This window comes from Chiloscyllium punctatum, chromosome 31, assembly GCF_047496795.1.
Source record: "Chiloscyllium punctatum isolate Juve2018m chromosome 31, sChiPun1.3, whole genome shotgun sequence".
NCBI classification, from domain to species: Eukaryota; Metazoa; Chordata; class Chondrichthyes; order Orectolobiformes; family Hemiscylliidae; genus Chiloscyllium; species Chiloscyllium punctatum.
The window spans coordinates 1,469,690-1,491,850 of NC_092769.1; positions in this window are offsets into that span (position 1 = coordinate 1,469,690).

A 22,161-nucleotide genomic window follows, 5' to 3' on the forward strand; every position below is an offset into this window, starting at 1 on the left:
TGAGTAATTTGCACGTTATAATTTGTGAGGAATAGAATATTTCAGTGGAATTGAAAATATTGACGTCCACCTTTCTAAATTTTAAATAATATGAGCAGCAATTCAGTCCAACCTGGCTTTATGAACAGATAGAATGACTTACCAGGAACACCAACTATAATGAGGATGGGATAGTAACCATTTTGAATAACCATCAGTGCACCATAGAACCACAATGCTAATGAGATCTAAGGTTGAGAAAGCAAGTCAAGACCATCGGATAAACTCCTGCCCATTGCTGTAACATTCCAGTTTAACGTTCTCAGATTCTGATCCATTGCTGTCACATTCCAATCTAACGTTCTCAGATTCTGATCCATTGTTGGAACATTCCAATCTAATGTTCTCAGATTCTGATCTCTCCTTCCCCTCTCTCTAGATCTGCTGATCCCAGTTAGTGCTGTCGGTGATGCTCCCGCTGATACTATGGGATAACACATTGAACTGATTCCCTCATTAATAGAAGAGGAAAGTCCTCCAGTGACATATTTAGGATCCACGGGAGACTGACATCAATCTCAGTCGCTGAACAAATATCTCCAGTTAACCCATTTCAATTCAATACTTCTTATTAAAATTAAAAATAACATATGATTAAAATTTACGCATTCTGGGTGGGATATGTGGGCGTGACAGAGGGAACAAATGTTAGGGCTGGTAGATCAATCATGTGTAAGTATTCAATCTGCCTTGGATATAGGAGCAATGCCAGGGGTTTATTAGAACATGAGCAAGCTTCTCTGTTTATAAATTGAAACGTATGCTCTTTAACTACTGATCAGGCATTACAATATCAGTAAAATGTGAAAAGAACTTTTATCGTCCGTGATCTGAGAAGAAACTGTCCCTAAGACTACGTGCGGTTGTAACAGACAACAACACGGTTATGTTAACAGGGAATTGTACCTTAGAGATAATGGAGACTGCAGCTGTTTGAAAATTCAGAATATGTAAAGCATGGAGGTGGAAAAGGCACAGTAAGCCAGGCAACATCCGAGAAGCAAGAGAGTCGATGTTTCAGGCAGAACCCTTCTTCAGGACAGGCGAGGGGAAAGGGGGTTAAAGGAAAATGGGTGATGGGATGAGGCTTGGGGAAAGGTAAGTAATAGGTGAGCGAAGGTAGGAGATGATAGTGATAGAACGATGGGGAGTGTGGGACGGAGCGGTGGGAATTAAGATGGACATTAGGTCTCCTCTGGAGGGCAGATGTGAGTTTGTGGGTTGGATCTGGGATCTGGGTTGGCCAGGGGAAATTTGTAAATCAGTGGATCCGATGTTCATGCCGCGTGTTTGTTGGCTCCCGAGGCAGAAGATGATGTGTTACTGGTGACATCCTGGTACATCTCTTCTGAACCTACTTCAGCTTAACAATCTCCTTTCTATAACAGAACTGCACACAGAACTCCAGAAGAGGCACAACAATCTCAGCATGCCTGATCAGCTTCTAAACTCAATGGTCTGAGCACTGAAGTAACCTGAAACACCCTGTGCCACAGACATCAAAGCATTACACCTGCACCTGGGAAGAGAAATATTTGAAAGACAATGAAGAGCAACATGGTTTTTCCTGCAGAGGGTGGTGCTTCTATGGAATAAGCTGGCAGAGAAACTGGTAGAGGCTGGAACAATTACAGCATTTAACAGGCAACTGGGTGGCTTTATGATTAGTGGGATATGGGCCAAATGGTGGCAAATGGGAGTGGATTACTTTAGAATATTTGGATGGCATGAACGAGTTGAAGGGTCTGATCCCTGATGCACATCTCTATGAATCACTGATTTAATTAATGAAGGTCTCTTTGTAATCCTCCGTTGTTCACCATTATACAAGCAATGTCCACTGTACACCCAAACTTGATGTCATCCTCAAATTTGCGAAATATACCTTCTATAATTCTCATCTAGATCATTTATATAAATGACAAACAAAAGTGGACCCAACAATTTTGCCTCTGGATCATCGCTGCCCACAAGCTTCCAGTTCAAAAAACAACAATCCACCACCAGCCTGTCTCCTGCCATTAAACAGATATACACAGAAACACACACGCAATCACACACACATACAGAGACATTGATGCAACCATGTTTTTTTAAGACAAAGGTTAGATTAAAGCCACGATCAAGATTGAAGTGAGAAGGCGGGAAAATTGTGTTGAGATACACACCAGACAGGATCAAACTGCAAAGTAGACCTGATGGGCCAAATGGCCTAATTCCGATTCCCTATGCTCTGCAGCCTAAGGTGTCAGGATTATTTTCCAAGGGTGCAGTAGAAGCCAAGTTTGATAAATACTTGACTGGACAGTCAATGGGACTGTGGGATACGTTTGAGGGGCTGAATGGTATATGTTTGTTCCTATTTGCTGTGCCCTTGTTTCTGAAAAGAGTAAGTGATTTGCTGTGAGGTTAACACGCTTTAATATAAAAGGTGTCTCCCATTTCCATTTGAGATAACGTTGCTCCTTTTTGGATTGTGCGATCTGTGGCGTTCTCATCCCCCGGGAACAGTGAAGTTTGGGTCATTGAGGATATTCAAGGCTGACCTTGACTGACCTTTGATGGACAGAGGAGTCAATGTTTATTGGTAACAAACAGAAAAGGGGTATTCAGCTACAATCAGACCAGCCATGATGTTTCTAAACTGAGCAGCAAGTTGGAGGGGACGAATGGCCAACTGCTGCTCCTACCTCACTCGTTCTTCTGTCAATTCACCCTTCGAGGCTGTTACAGAGGGAGAGAATGATCCCATTGAGCCAGTCAGCATCGTGACAATACAGCAGGGGGTGGCCATAATGAACTTCCATGGGGTTAAACAGGAATAGAATGAAGTATTCAAATCATTTCAGTAAATTACACAGCACAGGAAGACGCCATATAAACACCCCAGGCTGTTACGCAGGAGCAGGGGCACCTTGGGCAGCCTCAGGAAATACAGAGAAGAGATCATTACTCATTTTATTTTTGGCAATCTGGAATTCTTCAGGGATCTGTGTGAGGTCATCAACAAATTACAATCCACACCAATGAGTTGAATGAAGAGGATGGAGCTCAGTTTGCTCATACATCAGGATAGTCAATCAATAAAATGTCAAATGGAGACAGAGCGTCTCCAATGAGATACAGACAGGGGGAGGGCAGACCGTCTGCAGTGGAATACAGACGGGGAAGACATAGCGTCTACAGTGGAATACCGACAGGGAAAGGGCAGACCGCCTACAATATGATACAACAGGGGGAGGGCAGAGCGTCTGCAATGGGATAGAGATGGGGGGAGGGCAGAGCGTATGCAATGTTACACTAACAGGGGAAGGACAGAGCGTCTACAATGGGATAGAGACAGGGGGAGGGCGGATCATCTGCAATGGGACACAGACGGGGGGAGGGCAGAGTGTCTGCAATGGGACACAGAGAGGGGGAGGACAGAGCGTCTGCAATGGGATACAGACGGGGGGAGGGCAGAGCATCTGGATGGGATACAGACAGGGGACGGCGGATCACCTGCAATGGGACACAGACGGGAAAGGGCAGTGTGTCTGCAATGGGATACAGACAGGGGGAAGGCAGAACGTCTGCAGTGGGACACAGACGGGAAAGGGCAGAGCTTCTGCAATGGGTTACAGACAGGGGGAGGGCGGGTCCTCTGCAATGGGATACAGACAGGGGGAGGGCGGGTCCTCTGCAATGGGATACAGACAGGGGGAGGGCAGGTCCTCTGCAATGGGATAGAGACAGGGGGAGGGCGGATCATCTTCAATTTGATACAGACAGGGAGAGGGCGGATCATCTGCATTGGGATGCAGACGGGGGAGGGGCAGAGAATCATGCAATAGCATACAAGACAGAGGACAGTTTTGAGCAAACCTTCAGCAGAAAAAAAGTACATTTCTGTGATGGGAATTTTCTGTTTTGGGGAAAAGACAAAACAGCAGAAAATTATTTAAATGCAAGGAGAATGCAGAACAGAGTGGTACAGAGGGATATGTGTGTCTTAGTACATGTATCACATCAAATTAACCTGAATATGCAGCTGGTGATTTGGAAGGTAAATGGAATTATTCTGTTCCGTGCAAGGGGTGTTGTGTTTGATCTTAGTGATGATTTTTTGCATCAGTACAGGGCATTGCTGAGATCACATCTGATGTATTATGTGTCGTTACAATTGCCTTAACTGATAAAAACAAAATTGCTTTGGAAACGTTTCATAGATTTTTCTCTTTACTCATTCTTGGGATGAAGGCCTTATGTTACGAAGAAGGAACAGTTCGACCTGAGAATGAGAGATGTTTTATTGACCATTAACATCTTGAGAAGAGTGTAGTTGGTGAATACCGGATGGATATTTCTTCTTATGTGGGAGAATAAAATTGGGGAAATAATTTAAGAACAAGTCAGGTTCAAAGGAAAGGTCATTGGACCGAAAAATTGAATTCTGAATTCTCTTCATAACTGATGCCAGACAGGCTGAGCTTTTCCAGCAATTTCTGTATTTGTTTAAGAATAAAACATATTCATCTTAACACAAATATTGTGAAGTCATCAAACGCTTATGTTTATATTATGCAGGCACATATTAACACATCTTCAAAACAAGTAGGGCCATTTATTGTTAATAAATTGATTCGGTGTATGACAACAGCAATAATGCACTGACCTGGAGTCGAGAATGTGATGGAGCCATATAGTTCAGACAATATTCAAGGAGAGCTCACATGGTCCCATTTGGGGCCTGATAACATTAGTGATTTAACTTACAGATAGAAAAATGTAGCCTATCTGTGAACGAACACCCTATTGCTCCTTTTCTCCCTCCCTGCCGCTCAGCACAGCAATGTGTGGGAGTGAAAAAAAGCCTAGTCGCCTTTTCTACTCATGGAGGATTCCTGATGATGATTCATTGGAATCTCCCCACTACCTGAAGCAAAGCAATTCAGCCAAATCCAACTGTTTCAGGAAGAAATCCCATTGTCAGAAGGTTATGCGTGACAAATAACTTCAGAAGTAATTATTCAGACTCGATATGTGAGGGGATCAGACAAGAGATTGTATGGCTGCAAATGGGAATCCAAGATGATGTATAGCATTCTCCGTGCCAGGGTCCAGGATGTCTCAGAGCGGCTGCAGGACGTTCGCATCGTGGTGGGGGAGCAGCCAGATGTCATTGTGCACATTGGTGCAAATGACACAGATAGAAGTAGTGATGAGGTCATGCAGAGTGATTATAGAGAGCGAGGAAAAAGGGTAAAAGACAGGACCACGACAGTGGTAATATCCGGTTTATAAAACATAGAACATAGAACATAGAAGAATACAGCGCAGTACAGGCCCTTCGGCCCTCGATGTTGCGCCGATCAAAGCCCACCTAACCTACACTAACCCACTATCCTCCATATACCTATCCAATGCCCGCTTAAAAACCCATAAAGAGGGAGAGTCCACTACTGCTACTGGCAGGGCATTCCATGAACTTAAGACTCGCTGAGTGAAGAACCTACCCCTAACATCAGTCCTATATCTACCCCCCCTTAATTTAAAGCTATGCCCCCTTGTAATAGCTGACTCCATACGTGGAAAAAGGTTCTCACTGTCAACCCTATCTAACCCCCTAATCATCTTGTACACCTCTATCAAGTCACCCCTAAACCTTCTTTTCTCCAATGAAAACAACCCGAAGTGCCTCAGCCTTTCCTCATAGGATCTTCCTACCATACCAGGCAACATCCTGGTAAACTTCCTTTGCACCCGTTCCAGTGCCTCCACATCCTTCCTATAGTATGGCGACCAAAACTGCACACAATATTCCAGATGCTGCCGCACCAGAGTCTTATACAACTGCAGCATGACCTCAGGACTCCGGAACTCAATTCCTCTACCAATAAAAGCCAGTACGCCATATGCCTTCTTCACTGCACTATTTACCTGGGTGGCAACTTTCAGAGATCTGTGTACATGGACACCAAGATCCCTCTGCTCTTCCACACTACCAAGTAGGCTACCATTAGCCCAGTAATCCATCTTTTTATTACTCTTACCAAAGTGAATCACCTCACACTTAGCTACATTGAACTCCATTTGCCACCTTTCTGCCCAGCTCTGCAGCTTCTCTATATCCCGCTGTAACCTGCCACATCCTTCCTCACTGTCTACAACTCCGCCGACTTTCGTATCATCCGCAAACTTGCTCACCCAACCTTCTAACCCTTCCTCCAGGTCATTTATTAAAATGACAAACAGCAATGGTCCCAAAACAGATCCTTGCAGAACACCGCTAGTGACGGCACTCCAAGATGAAATTTTGCCATCAACTACTACCCTCTGCCTTCTTCCAGCCAGCCAATTCCTAATCCAAACCTCCAACTCACCCTCAATGCCATATCTCTGTATTTTCTGCAGTAGCCTACCATGGGGGACCTTATCAAACGCCTCACTAAAATCCATATATACCGCATCTACCGCTTTCCCCTCATCTACCTCCTTAGTCACCTTCTCAAAGAATTCAACAAGGTTTGTGAGGCACGACCTGCCCTTCACAAAACCATGCTGACTATCCTTGATCACATCATTCTTATCCAGATGTGCATAAATCCTATCCCTTACAATTCTCTCTAAGACTTTGCCCACAACAGAAGTGAGACTCACTGGCCTATAGTTACTAGGATTATCCCTACTCCCCTTCTTGAACAAGGGAACTACGTTTGCTAGCCTCCAGTCCTCTGGCACTACTCCTGTAGACAAATAGGACACAAAAATCAAGGCCAATGGCTCTGCAATCTCCTCCCTTGCTTCCCAGAGAATCCTAGGATAAATGCCATCAGGCCCAGGGGACTTATCTATTTTCACCCTTGCCAGTATTTCCAACACCTCTTCTCTACATATCTCAAAGCCATCCATTCTACTTATTCGTGCCTCAGTATTCATATCGAAAACAATGTCCTGTTCCTGAGTGAATACTGACGAAAAGTATTCATTCAGTGCCTCCCCAATCTCTTCAGCCTCCACACGCAACTTCCCATTACTATCCTTGATTGGACCTATTCCTTCCCTAGTCATTCTTTTATTCCTAACATACCTATAGAAAGCCTTGGGGTTTTCCCTAATCCTACCAACTAAGGACCTTTAATGTCCCCTCCTTGCTGCTCTTAGCTCTCTCTTCAGGTCCTTCCGGGCTACCTTATAACTCTCAATCGCCCCTATTGAACCTTCACGCCTCATCTTTACAAAGGTCGCCCTCTTCCATTTAACAAGGGATTCCAACTCCTTATTAAACCACGGCTCCCTCACACGACCCTTTCCTCCCTGCCTGGTAGGTACGTACTTATCAAGGACACTCAATTGTTGCTCCTTGAACAAGTTCCACATATCAATTACTTCCAGTGTTCCGTGCTAGTGAGGGTAAGAACAGGCCGACGTGGCAGAGGAATGCGTTGCTAAATAATTGGTACAGGAGGTAGGGATTCAGGGTTTTAGATCACTCGGATGTTTTGTGGGGCAGAGGTGACGTGTTCAGGAAGGACGGGTTGTACCTGAATTGGAAGGGGACTAATATCCTGGCAGGCAGGAATGCTAGTGCAACAAGGGAGGGTTTCAACTAGATTGGCTGGCGTGGGGGGCGGCGTGGGATCCTCAACAGCAGGGATACAAGTGCGAGGCTGGAAGGAGATACCGTAATCACAAACAGTAAAGTGCAGAGACAGGTTCGGCAGGAACACGACAGGGAGCAAGGAATGCCTGTTGGATTAAATTACATCTATCTCAATGTAAGATGGCTGACAGGTAAGGCCGATGAACTCAGTGCGTGAAGAGCTACGTGGGACTGCGATATTATAGCCATTACAGAAACATGGCTAAGGGAGGGACAGGACTGGCAGCTTAATGCACCAAGGTACAGGTGCTTTATGCGAGACAGAGTTGGTGGAAGGAGCTGTGGGGGGTTTCAGTTTTGATTAACGCAAGTACCACAGCAGTAATCAGAGATAAAATAAATAATGGATAATCCATTGAGGATTTGTGGGGGAAGCTAAGAAATAAAAAGGGAATTATGATATTATTTGGGTTGTACTATAGGACCCCTAATAGTAAACGGGACTTAGAATAATTAAAATATGTAGAGAGATTGGGGAGACTTGCAGGGCCAATAGGATTGCCATAGTCGTAGATTTTAATTTTCCTAACATTGACTGAGAATTACATAGAATTAAGGATTGAGATGGGGTGTATCTATTAACTGTATTCAGAAATGTTTCCTCAAGCAGTATGTACAGGGAGCAATTCGGAAAGGGGCAAAACTTGACCTACTCTAAGAAATAGCGCAGGACAGGTGACTGAGGTGACAATGGGGGAGCACGCTGGGACCAGTGACCCTAGATTTAAAATACTTATGGAGAAGGACAAAACTGGCCTGTGAGATCAATTTCTAAATGGGGGGAAAGTGAATGTTGATGGAATTAGAGAGGAGCTTGTAGGGGTTGGATGGAGGAATTTGTTTAGAGGTGAAGGGACCTCCGGCTAGTGGGAGGCCTTTAAAAGTGAAATGACTGGAGTTCAAGGTCTATATGTTCCTGTGAGGGTAAAAGGCAAGGTTGGCAGGAAGAGGGAATCCTGGATGGCAGGAGATATTGAGGTTTTGACAGGCAAAAAGGAGGTGTGGCTGAGGTCCATGCAGCTGCGATCAAGGGAATCCCTGGCGGTGTACAGGGAATACAGGAGTTTACCGAAGAGGGAAATCAGAAGGGCGAAAAGGGTGCACACGATAGCATTGTCTGAGAAGATTCGGGTGAATCCAAAGAGGTACTTTAAGTATATTAAAGTTAAATGAATAACTACATGAGAATATGACCCCTCAAGTTCCAAACTGGACATGCATGTCTAGAACCATAGGAGATGTGTGAGATTCTCAATGGATATTTCTCCTCTGTCTTTCCTATGGAGAAATACAAGAAGACTTGGGAGGTTAACAAAGGTCGTGGTGATATCTTGGGGTGAGTCAATATCACAGGAAAGGACTTGTTGGATGCATTAGAATGTATGAAGGTGGATAAATCTCCTTCTCCTAAACAGATGCATCCAAGAATACTGCAAGAGGCTCCAGAAGAAACTAAGGGGACCTGCGTGATATTTTTGCATCATTGTTAGCCGCAGGTTAGGTTCCAGAATATTGAAGTGTAGCAAACGTTGTGCCATTTTTCAAGAAGGGAAGAAAAGAAAAAATCTGGGAACTATAGACCGGGAAGCCTAACATCTGCAGTAGGTAGGTTACTTGAGAGGATTCTGAGGGATAAGATATGCACACGTTTGGAAAGACAGGGTTTGATGAGAAATAGTTTATCTTTTTCAATTTCCTACAGTACAGAAACAGGCCATTTGACCCAACAAGGCCACAACGACCCTCTGAATAGCAACCCACCAGGTCCCATGCCTCTAATCTATATTTATCCCTAACTAATGCAAATAAGGCGGTGGCCAATTCACCTGACTTGTACATCTTTGGATTGTGTTAGGAAAATGAAGCTCCCAGAGAAAACCATCGCAACGTCAGGGAGAATGTGCAAACTCCAAAAGAGAGTCACCCGAGGGTGAAATCAAACGCGGATCCATGGCACTATGAGGAAGCTGTGCTAACCACTGAGCCACCATGCCACCCTTGCTTTTTTTCAACGCAGTTCAATGACACAGGTACAAAATCTATTCTGTGTTGCTGGAAAAGTGCAGCAGGTCAGGCAGCATCCAAGGAGCAGGAGAATCGACTTTTGGCATGAGCCCTTCTTCAGGAATCATCCTGAAGCCCTTCCTGAAGAAGGGCTTATGCCCGAAAGGTCGCTTCTCCTGCTCCTTGGATGATGCCTGGCCTGCTGCGCTTTTCCAGCAACACATTTTCAGCTCTGAACTCCAGCACCTGCAGTTCTCACTTTCTCCACAAAATCTATTCTGCACGTTCGAATGCCACAAACCATGGATAATTTATTGTCCATTGAAAATGTCATCTTACTATTATTTATTATTGTTTGTTGTTATTTATTTTAATAATTATTGTTGATAGTTGTTTTTAGACTGGAACGATTGCATGACTTTGTGAGTTGTAGGTCATGCCTCACAAATTTGTTTGAGTTCTTTGATGAAGCGACCAGGAATGTTGATGAGGGTAGCGCAGTAGACATAGTCTGTATGGTTTTCAGTAAGGCCTTGGACAAGATTACTCTTGATAGGTTGGTCTGGAAGGTTAGATTCGCATGGAATCCAGAGGGAGATGACAAATTGGATGCACAATTGGCTTGATGGTAGTAAACAGAGGGTAACAGGGAACGATGCTGTCTGACTGGAGGCCTGTAACACATGAAATGCCTCAAGGGTCAGTGCAGGGCCCATTGTTGCTTATTATCTATTTCAATGATATTTTTCAGAATGTATAAGGCATGATTAGTAAAATTGAAGGTGACAGTAAAATTGGTGGTTTTATGGACCAACAGCGCATGTTCAATTCCCCACACAAACAGAGGTTGCCACGAAGGGCACACCCACTCAACATCATCCTGTCACCCGAGTTGTGATGACCCTTAAGATAAACCATAATTTGTGGTCTCACTAACGAGAAAGTGGTCCTTTGGGACTCTATTTTATCCATGTTAATATTTTAATTTTTTCAAAAATATTTGTATTCAGACAAAATCTTTTTAATGCTTCGATGAACGAATAAGTACCCAACTCAAAAAACAATGCAAATTGAACACAATTACACCCATGTGCATGTACATAAAGAAAAGGTAAATCAAGGACCGAAGAAAAATAAAAAAATAAAAAAAACAAATAGTAGAACTCAGTGTAAAAAAACTATAGCTCTCAACCTTCAAGAGCATTAACTAATACACGTTCATTTGTTCGTAATTCCTCCTCTCTGGACATTAGATTCATTAGTCAAGTTCGTCATAGCTATATAAAAGTCCTTATTAGAGTGGCAGATCAGCCTGTACCTTGGTAATTCAAAAAGGGCTGCCATGTCTTATAAAAATCCTCTATTTTATGGTGCAACATACCTTTACAAAAGTCCAAAGGGCTATGCTCCATGACGAGGTTATGACAAAACAATAGACCCAGGGGGTTTTCAGACACCGAATGCAACAGAACTTTTTTTCTGAACTCAGAGAGTGAGGGTATTAAAGTATTTTTTCTTATGCACATCTGAGTAAGGTAGACTGGGCAGGCCCAGGAAAAGGGAAACCTGATCCATCTCCAATTCGTTCCCCAAGATCCTCTCCATCCCAGCGAGCACACCGCTCCTATAGCGCCGGTTGAAGTTCAACAAGCAATGAGTAAGAGTGTCCATAGTCATTTTGTATTTAAGACATACTCCATCTTGAATTTTGAGAGAGTGTCTGGGGCCAGACAGACTCTATGAAGAATCTTCAACTACATGGCAAGAGTCTTCTTGCAGATTGAAATCCTTCTTGCATTTACACAAATATCCTCCCCTATGTCCAAAGAGATCTGAATCCCCAACTCTCTTTGTAGACCTCAGAAAGTCACAATGTCTCGTCTGAGAGGTCACTCTCCAACAAATGATAAAGGGTACTGACAGAGAGTGTGTTCTTAGCAATAAGCACCCTCTTCTCTGTATCGGATCTGTACCAGTCTGTTAAAAGCGTGGTTCTTTTCTGAATAACATCTCTGATCTGATAAAAAGAAAACAGAAGAGATCTCTACTCGGTAGTCTATAGTTACGACTTATTTGATCAAAGGACATCCTTGTTTCTCCCTCAGATAAACAATCAAAGAAAGATACACGCACGAGTTGTCCATAGTTTAAGCATGGAATCCAGTATTCCCCTTCGGAAACATGGTACACCACGCTTTGGGGTAAGAAATGAGGTTTGGCTATGTTGCCCTCTATCGGACACATTGCCATCCCTACTTTAAAGTTGTTGATATTTATTGGGAAATGGTAATACTTCGTAACTGTCCTCATTTTGTCTATGAATTGCAGACTAATAAGGGAGCACTTTGCCTGAGAAGCTTCAATATCTAACTATATTGACACCGAGGCCTCACTAACATCGGGTAAAGAAGAGCTTAATTGATAGCTTTTAACATCCTGGAGATCTACTCCCCACAAACTGTGGGGTTGTTATAATTTGGGTTTTTTTTTGATAAGAGGTCGCTTATGGTGACAAATCAGAGCTACATCATCCATTTAATCTCCTAAATGTCTGTCTGAGAAACATCAAAGAAAGCATTCACACGGGGTATAGCAAACAAGGGAGGGAATTCATGTTAATAAGAGCTATCTGACCCAGCCAGGATATTGGAAGTATTCAAAGATCTTGTTTAATTTTGTCAAACAAATGGACAAATCACACTTTAAATATAAGTCCAAAGATAGGATTAATGAATATACCCAAATAGGGAGCATCCCCATTACCCCCGGACCATTGAAAAGGAAATCAGGATTCTCCCACGGCATCAGGTGTTTCCCTGAGTTTGCCCAGAGGCATGGCCTCTGACTTCGTAAAATCAATATTACAGCCGGAAAAGGCACTAAACGAGCTGATGCATTGCATGAGGTGAGGGACCAAAACTGTGGGATTTACCAAAAATTTAAGACCATCATCTGCAGACAATGTAATCTTACGTGACTTCTATCCCACATCTGTGGCAGATATGTTTGGGTCCCTGCAGATGGCCTTCACCAGTGGCTCCATCACCATCGTAAACAACACTGGCGTAAACAACCTTGTCGACTGCCTCTAGAAATATTAATTTTACAGGATCGCACACAGAGGGTCATTTTCAAGGACCCTCACCCACTTGATAAAAACTTTGCCGAGACCAAACCATTCTAACGTATCGAAGAGATACAGCTACTCAACCCAAGCAAACGTCTTCTCTGCATCTAAAGAGATCATTCATACCTGCATAATTTGCTGTTGACACGCTTGGATCATATTGAGTAACCTCCTAACATTGTTGGAATATCTGCAGCCTTTTCTCAGCCGGTATGGTATACTTTGACAATGGAAGGATAAATAGTTTCCATCCTCAATGTAAGGGACTCAGACAGAATTTTGAAATCAACATTTAGATGTGAGATGGGCCTATAGGAAGCACAATCTTTCGGTGTCTTCCTTTTCTTCAGAATAAGAGAGATATGAGACTCTCCTAAGGATGGTGGGATGCAGTCGTGACTGTGTGAGCGACGAACATAGTAAACATCGGATCTGACAACAGGTTTATAAATTCCTCATAAAGCTCACGTGGACATCCGTCAGGACAGGGTGCCTTTCCGCCTGGAAGCTGCTTTACACCCTCCAGCACCCACAATGGTGAATGAAGGCAAGACGCTTATTTGGGGGTTACCCCTGGTAGGTCCAAGTTCTTGAAGAAAGATTCCATCTAAATCCATCTATCCCCATCATGCTTAGTCTGATATAATTGGGAGTAAAATCTCCGAAATGCTGCTTTAATCTTTATGGGATCATAGGAAAGGGTCCCAGTACCTTCCCTAGTTGAGGTAATGGCTTTGGGGTTCTCTTTTTCATCGCAAGATAGGCTAACTACTTGCCCGGTTTATCACCATGCTCAAACAGCCTTTGCTTTGCAAAAGTAAGTACCTTCTTGACTGTCTGTTTGAGCGTGGAATTCACTGCAGACCGAAGCGTTGTGATCCTCTGCAGCCTAGCCACTGAGGGTCTATCAAAGTATGCCCTCTCGGCTGCCTTTAACCGTGCTTGGAGCAAGTGTTCCTGCTCCAGCTTCTGCTGCATCCTAAGGAATAATTATTCCTTTGGCATAAGCCTTAGCAATTTTCCATAGAATGGATGGGTTACTGGTTGAATCTAAATTAATGGCTAAGAAAGATCTGAATTCATTACAGAAATACTCAATGTACTTACTATCCTTAAGAATAAAGGGATTTGCCAGTGTCTCGAACCTGCTATATTGCCCTTCATCTTAACCAATAAGTATACTGCTGCATGGTCACAAATGGTAATATTCCCAATTGTACAGAACACCACTGAATCGAAGACTGCTGCAAGGTGTGGAAGATATCAACACTAGTGTGGCATTTCTTCGGTTTAAATAAGAAAGTAAAATCCCTATTTATGAGGTGGATCTGCCTCCAAACATCCACCAGCCCCAGTTCCACACAAAAATCCACTAATTGCTTAGATTGGAAAGATGGTACTGGGAGCTTTGGGGCATGCTGTCCGCCGTGGGTGTAAAAGACAATTGAAATCTCCTCCTACGATAATGTACTACGAAGAAAGATTGCTTAATTTGGAAAATGCATCGATCAGGAATTTATGGCAGTGAGCCAGGGAGCAATAAACATTCAAACTACTGCTTTCTTCCCCATATATCTTCGAGGATTATGATCCTCCCGTGGGTGTCTAATGCAATCTACTAATTTAAATGAAAGATTCTTCCTCACCAGTATGGCTTCTCTCCTATTCCTAGTGTTAAAAGACGAGAAATAAACCCGATCAAATCCACCTTGCTGTAATGTCAAATGTTCCTTGTTATCAAAGTGCATCTCTGCAATACGACAATATCCACCCTCTCCTTTTTCTTAACTGGCGAATGGCTCCCCTTAATGTTCCAGATACACCATTTAAGCATGACAGTAGCCATTACACACTGAAACAATATTTGAACTCCAGAGAGGAAGAACTCGAATTACAAATTAGTGAGCACCAATGAAAAAAGAATCATAGAGCTTAAAAAATATACAAACTAATGCTACTACAACTAACAAGCTCTCAAAACGTTCCAAAACTAAATACATTCTAAAACAAAAAAAAATACAAAGTGCCAATGGCACTCAGGAGGGGCATTTACCCCCTGCCGACTGGGGGCATTTGCATGTCACAAATCTCTATCTTCTGCCCCATTATCAATACTGCATCCAGGGCAATTAATCACAAACATCGGGACAGAACTGCCCTTAGGTAGGTATTCAGTCATCACAATCACCTTCATAACTCTCTCCAGCTTGAGCCGAACCCGACACACAAACTAATCAAGAGAAAAACGAGTCGTATTACTCATGAATAAGTTAAAAGTGTGTACTCTACCCACCCCCGACTATAATTTAACACTGCTTAATACCAGAAACGGTCAACAAACTTTCTTTTTAAAAAGGGAAACAAGGTTATCGCTTTCCATTAACGCATCCAGCCTACTTTAAAGTGTCCACAAAGTTTTCGCATCTTCTGGAGAGTTAGTGGATCTATTGAAAGATCCACTAGTGCATACGGAGAACCGCTGAGTCCATTAAGGAATATTGAATCTCAAGTTACCTTAATCTTCTCTTGATATCATAAAAAGATTTCCTTTTCTGAATCACTGCCGCTGAAAAGACCTGGACGAACATAATCCTGGAGGCCTCTTCGGGTCTCTTCCCTGTGTTCTGGAAGCTTCCATAAGTCTTTGTTTGTCCCTGCAACAATGTAATCGCACAAGGACAGGGTGAGGGCGTGGGTCTGAGCTTGACCTGCGCACCGTAACCCGATGAACTGTCTCACTCTTCACCCATCCCTCTTCAGCTTCGAAGTGAAGGAATCTCTGCAGCCAGTTCTCTCAAAAAAAAACTCACTGACTGATCACCTTATGTCCGGTCCAGCAGACGGATGATATGAACACTCTTCATCCTGCCCCTTCTCTTGAGGTCGTCACCTTGTTTAGTTAAGCTACGGACCGATTTTTCAAGGGTGAAGATCTGCTCCTTACAGGAATCGATCACAGTCTCTGCATCTGCAGTTTGGCTCTCGACCTCATCTGTTCTGTTTCCAAGGCTTTCAAGTTGCTGTTCATGTTTTTGGAGCACTGCTGAGAGTGGTTCTATCTTCCTGCTGAGTGTTTCTTCAATCAAGTTTTCAATCATTTCCTGTAACTTGGTGAACTCGCTGACCAGGTCCTGATGAGTAACTCTGTCTATTGAATGAGCAGAAGGTGTTACAGGTGCCGCCACAGGCATGCTGAAAGCTTCTGACGGGTGCGCTGTGTTCTGACGTTCCATTCAGCCCTCCGGACCTGCGACAAACAGGCAGATCGAAGCCACGCCGATGGTTAGGTGTTGTTTTGGAATTGCACTTGGAAATTACAGGCTTGGTCAGGAAGTGGCCCGCAGCCGTAATCCCTTTTTCCATGCTTCCCCACTCTGTAATTTCTGCTCTGGAATTGCTTTGAATGCAGTTCCCATATCCCATCCAAGGTTAACTCAGGCAAATTTTCTCCTCTCCCGAATGCAACATAGTACAACACGACTTCCAGGAAAACAACCAATTACTTTCCAAAAGCATGACATAAAAAAACTAAGAAGTAGGAACATGAGACGGCTATTCGGCCCCTTGAGACTGAATTGTCATTCAATGAGAACATGGCTGATCTATTTCCGGGCTCAACTCCACTTTCCTACCCAATTTCCTGCATCCCTCCACAACTCCCTGTGTTAGGGAATTCCAGACATTCACTACCTTCTGAGAGAATGCATCATTTTTCACCTCAGATTGAAATCGATGTCCCTTATTCAGTATCTACCACCTCGAGTTCGAGACTCAGGGGAAACACCTTCTCAGCATCTCCCTTGTCAAGTCCCCTCTGTATCTTGTACATTTCAGTAATATCACCCTCATTCATTTCAACCTCAATGAATAATCTCCTCACCATTTTAAATGTATTCAATAATTCAACCCTTCCATCTCAGGAAGCCGCCTCATGGACCAAACTAGTTACTTGCTGCATCAGCATGCAGACGTTACGTTTCATACTCAGGAACACTCCAATCTCTTTGTACTACTCCTGTTTTGGGAGTCCTCTTCATTAAATAGCAGCCTGCATTTTGGTTCTCAAACATCCACAAACTCCAATGTATATTGCACTCAGCTCCCGCCGTCAGGCTATCAGTATAGATTGTACATAACTGATGCCATTGGCCTGATATTTGTGGTAATCCAGTAGATACGTCTTTATCATAAAGATCCATTAATCCTGACTCTCTGATTTCTATGTGTTAAGCAACCATTATCCCATGCAAATATATTATTCATCAGACTACAAGCATCTGTCTTGTGTCAGAACGTTTATTTTGTGATACCTTGTGAAAACTTTCTGGAAAGCCTCATGTTGACCAGTTCCCTTTATCAAATCTGCTTGTCACTTTCTCAGGGATTCCTGATGAATGGCTCCTGCCCGAAACATTGACTTTCCTGCTCCTCGGATGCTGCCTGACATGCTGTGCTTTTCCAGCATGACTCTAATCTTGACATTCTCAGGGATCTCCAAAACAGAATTTGTATAATTTTACAGAGCAAAAATAGTTTCCCGTTCACAAAACCATGCCAACTCTGCATTAAGCTTTTCTAACTGCCCTGCAATGCCTTCCTTAATAACAGGCTCTAGCAGATTCCCAGCAATAATAGTTAGGCTAAATTGTTCCTGCGTTCTGTCTCATTCCTTTCTTGAAGACAGGCACCACATTGGAGGTTCTCCAGTTTCACTGGAACACTCCTGGAATCCAAGTTTCTATGGAATATTTCACACAATGCCGCTAGTCACTGTCTGACCACTTCTTTTAAAATTAACTACGAATTACCCTTATTCTTATCTGGTAGGTAAATACCTTATTCCTTTTGTTAGAGACAGTTAAATAACTTCCCTCCTGTTACCACTTTGTTCATACCATTGACATGCTTACAGTACTTTCCCCATGAGGAGTGATTTAAAATACTAGTGTAAATTATCTGCTTGTTCCCTGTGGCCAGTTCTCCAGTAACACCCTCCTAATGGCCTCAATGTACTTTCCTCACTTCACTTCTGCCTCAGCTCACACACACATCTTCAAGCTTTTTTTTATGTTGACAGAAAAGCTCATGATGCTTGTTTTAATATTTCTTAACAATTTATTACATCATATCTTTTCGTACATTTTCCTCAGTTTCTACATTCATACAGTCATATCGTGCACAAACAGACCCTTTGGTCCAACTTGTCCATGCTGACCAGGTTTTCTAAATTATACTAATCCCATCTGCCTGCGCTTGGCTCAAATGCCTCTAAAGTTTTCCCATTCATATGTTGGTCCAAATGTCTTTGAAATATTGTGGCTGTACTTGCATCTCCCACTGTCCCTCTGGCAGTTCATTCCATAATACATCACACTCTGTGTAAAAAATGTTGTCCCTTTGTCCCTTTCAAGTTTCCCTCCTTCCACCTTAAAGCTATGCATCTGTGTTTGAACTCCCCAATCCTACAGAAAAGACCTTCGCTGTTCACTCTATCCATTCATCCCATGATATTATAAACTTCTAGAATGCCACCCTTCAAACTCGTACACTCCATCTGATACTAACTTCAAGATCAAATGTTTAACGATAAGCACTGTAAATCTGAAAGAATATTAAAAATGAAAGGTGTAGAAAACAGCTCAAACTTCATGCTGTTAGTTTTGCTCTATGTTACAAAACTAAGGCAGCACGAAACTCTTACTCGTGCCAATAAGAGCTCAAGCACCTAAATTCCATAGTGTGAAGGCAGTGATGATGTATACTATGAAAATGTATAGATCTAGATCTATTTAATACCATATGGTCAAATTCTCCCTCCTGTTCTCCCTATGGCCTTGTGTGGTTGTGTCTTCTTCATCTTACACTCAACGAGAGAGAACCCCTTTGCCCCATTCACACCTTAATTTAAACCCATTTTGCATTATCTTCTCGTTCATCACTGATAATAGCCCTTTTATCTTTTGCCACGCCCTCTTTTCCAAGTCGCCCATCCCCCATCTCCGGCAAGGGATTAAAAAGCCAACCCTTTTCAGTTCAGAACAAGTCACATTAGACTTGTTACGCTAACTCTGTTTCTCTGTCTCTGCAGGTGCTGCCAGACCTGCTGAGGTTCTTCAGAAACGGATAGGCACAGCACAAATTTTCAATGAAATAAATAACTATGGATACTGGAAATAAATACAAAATAAATACAAAAATTGCTGAAGAAACTGCGGGCTTTGTAGAGGGCCACTGGACTCAAAACATTAACTCGACATTCACTACAGAAGATGCCGCCAGAGCTGCTTTATTTCTTCAGCAATTTCTGTTTTTGAACAAGTTCCAATGACGTGTTTGAAAGCTGCTCAAACGCCCTGTCCAACACGGAGCGCCCTACACATGGAACTGAAGTCCACACATTCATTCACTCAGAAACTGCATAAGGCTGACATCACTGACACCACAGCGCTCTTAATCATGGTCAGGGAGAAAACCAGAGGGAAACACATTTAATTCAAATGCAGATGGCACGAAAAGCAAGGAAAAGATTCAGATGAATATGTTAAAGGGTTTGAGTAATGTAACAAATTGGAAGCATGGAACCAAGGAGAACCATCAGCAGAATGAGAATATGAAAATTGAAATATTACTGCATTAAAAACCAGGAGCGGTCACTGAGTACACGGCTGATCGGTGACTGGGTCTCGATGTGAACTGGGGGACAGTCAGTAGAATTGAATTGCAGATATTGCAGCTCAAACTGGGATTTCACGTGATGCTGTAGACAACAGCAGCAACAGAAGCAGGATTGTATTCAAACATAATCTGTATCATTTTCCCCAGGATATTCCATCAGTCTACCATTACCATCAAACCGAGTGATGGTTCAGTGACAAGTGTGGGTGAACTTGCCACAGTCAGAACCATGTGTACCTAAAGCTGATGACAAACCATCAAAGCTACGGCGCTTGAGTGGTTTCATTCCAAAGAGCAGAACTGACATCTGATAGAGAGGACGAAATGATCCCAAGACCAACAGATCAGATCTAAGATCTGCAGTCCTGCCACATCCAGACATAAATATCAGTGTAGTATTAAACAACTTACTGGTGGAGAGGACTCCAGAAATATCCCCATGCTAAATAATGAAATAGCCCTGTACATTAGTGAAAATGACAAGGATGTAGTATCTGCACCATCCTCAGCCAGAGGTGTTGAAAGGATGATCCACCTCATCCTCGCCATGATATCCACAGAATCACAGATGGCAATGTTCACCCAATTCGATTCGCTGTACGTGACATGAAGAAACCGCTGAACACAGTAGATACGACAAAGACAATGGGCCCTGACACCATTCCTGCAATAGGACCGAAGACTTGTGCTGCACAACAAGCCGTGTCCCTGGGGAAGCTGTTTCATTCCAGCTCCAACTCTGACAACTCCATGGCAATGTGGAAAATTATCGAGGAGAAAGTGAGGACTGCAGATGCTGGAGATCAGAGCTGAAAATGTGTTGTTGAAAAAGCGCAGCAGGTCAGGCAGCATCCAAGGAACAGGAGAAGAAGGGCTCATGCCTGAAACGTCGATTCTCCTGCTCCTTGGATGCTGCCTGACGACTGCGCTTTTCCAGCAACACTTTTCAGCAATGTGGAAAATTACTCAACTATGTCTGGTCCCCTAATAGGTGAATAATTACATTCTGACCATTTACCACCCCCTCAGTCCCTTCACGGTAATCACATTGGTGGGAGTTCTTTTTAACAGAGCTGTCAAGCAGTCCAGAAATAACCCGCTCATTGTGGTTTCTGATGGGTTCCTATGTGGCGATGGTGCTGATGTGGAAATTTCACTGGATTACTAATCCAACACAGGATAATGCTCTGGCAGTTGGTGGTAGTTAAAAACAATTAATAAAATATCAAGATCTAGAATCTGTTGATTGTAACAGTGACCTTGCATCCAATGTTGATTGTAAACTACGATCTCATTCCCCAACGTACTTTCAGGAAGTAAATCTCCCTTGCTTTTCTTGTATGGCTCCAGACACATTGACATGTGATAAACTCTTCAATGGTCCCTGAAATGGCCAAGCAAGACACTCAATTGTATCACACTGCTCCAAAGTCATAAAGGATAAAAGCAGACAGGATACCCGGCACCAGCCTCGATATCAGAGAAGGAAACTGGAATCACAGTTCTGTTGACCCTGCAGAGCCCTCCTTCCTAACATCTGAGAGCTTGTGACAACATTTACAGAGCTTTCCCACAGGCTGCACAGAAACATCGGGAAAAGAGTAGGTCATTCAACACATTGAGCCTTCCCCATTCGAGTTCATTGAGAAAATCTCCTCAATGCAGTTTTCCCGACACAGTGTTCATATCTATTAATATGTTCAAACATTGTGAAATATAAAATAAGAACTGTGGTTGACCTTCAGTCCATCAATCTTGCTCCTCGATTCAATATACAGGCAGTTCTCTGATAACGAATGTTTATTAAACTGATTTGACTGCAATGCGAATCGTGAATTGCGCACCTTTTTTCCATAAAGTTAACTCCTGCTCACTGTGACGCGACTCCTTGCCAGGCACCAGCTGAACGCGAAAACCCAGCTTCAGGATCCTCTGTCTGCAAAATGCACCGTCTGAGTGTTCAGCTAAAACAGGAATGCAATCCGCTCTGCAAGCTTTGAACCTGAGCTTGGAATGGGGAATTGCTCTCTCCAATTAGAAGGAACTCTATTTGAAACCGGAGGAGAATCTTCAGGAGAACTGCAATTCCATGTTGGCATCACGTGGTCAGTCAGTCCTGCGCACCTTCTGGTGAAGAGCTTGGTGAAAGGTACAGGGATGTAGCCTGTGACTGAATTGTCATTATTAGCACTATTTCATTACAAAATATGATTTAATGGTTTAATTAGACTGTGCTAGTGTGTGTTAGACTAACTTTTATTTTGGTTTTTTACTGATATTTTGCAGTTCGCCCATATCCTCTTCACATCATTAATATTACAAGATTTTCTGCAACACAGTGATGCACAGGAACACAGCTACCACGTTATTGGAGAACAACCTGTAATGGTATCTGATCCTCTATCTTCATACCATACCCTGCTGTCTCCCTATCCCTTTAGTTTCCAGAAATCCATATTTATATTCAGTGCCTTGGTTTCCACAGCCTGATCTGGGAGATAGTACCCCAGGTTCACCAGTCTTTGAGTGCAGACATTTAATCTCATCTCAATGCAGAGTGGCCTGTCTGTACATAATACTGTGGTCCCTTGTTTTGAAGCCCCTGTTTCCAATCTGTCTCGCCCTAACAGAGTTTTATATATTTCACTGAGATATCCACTCATTTTCCTAAACC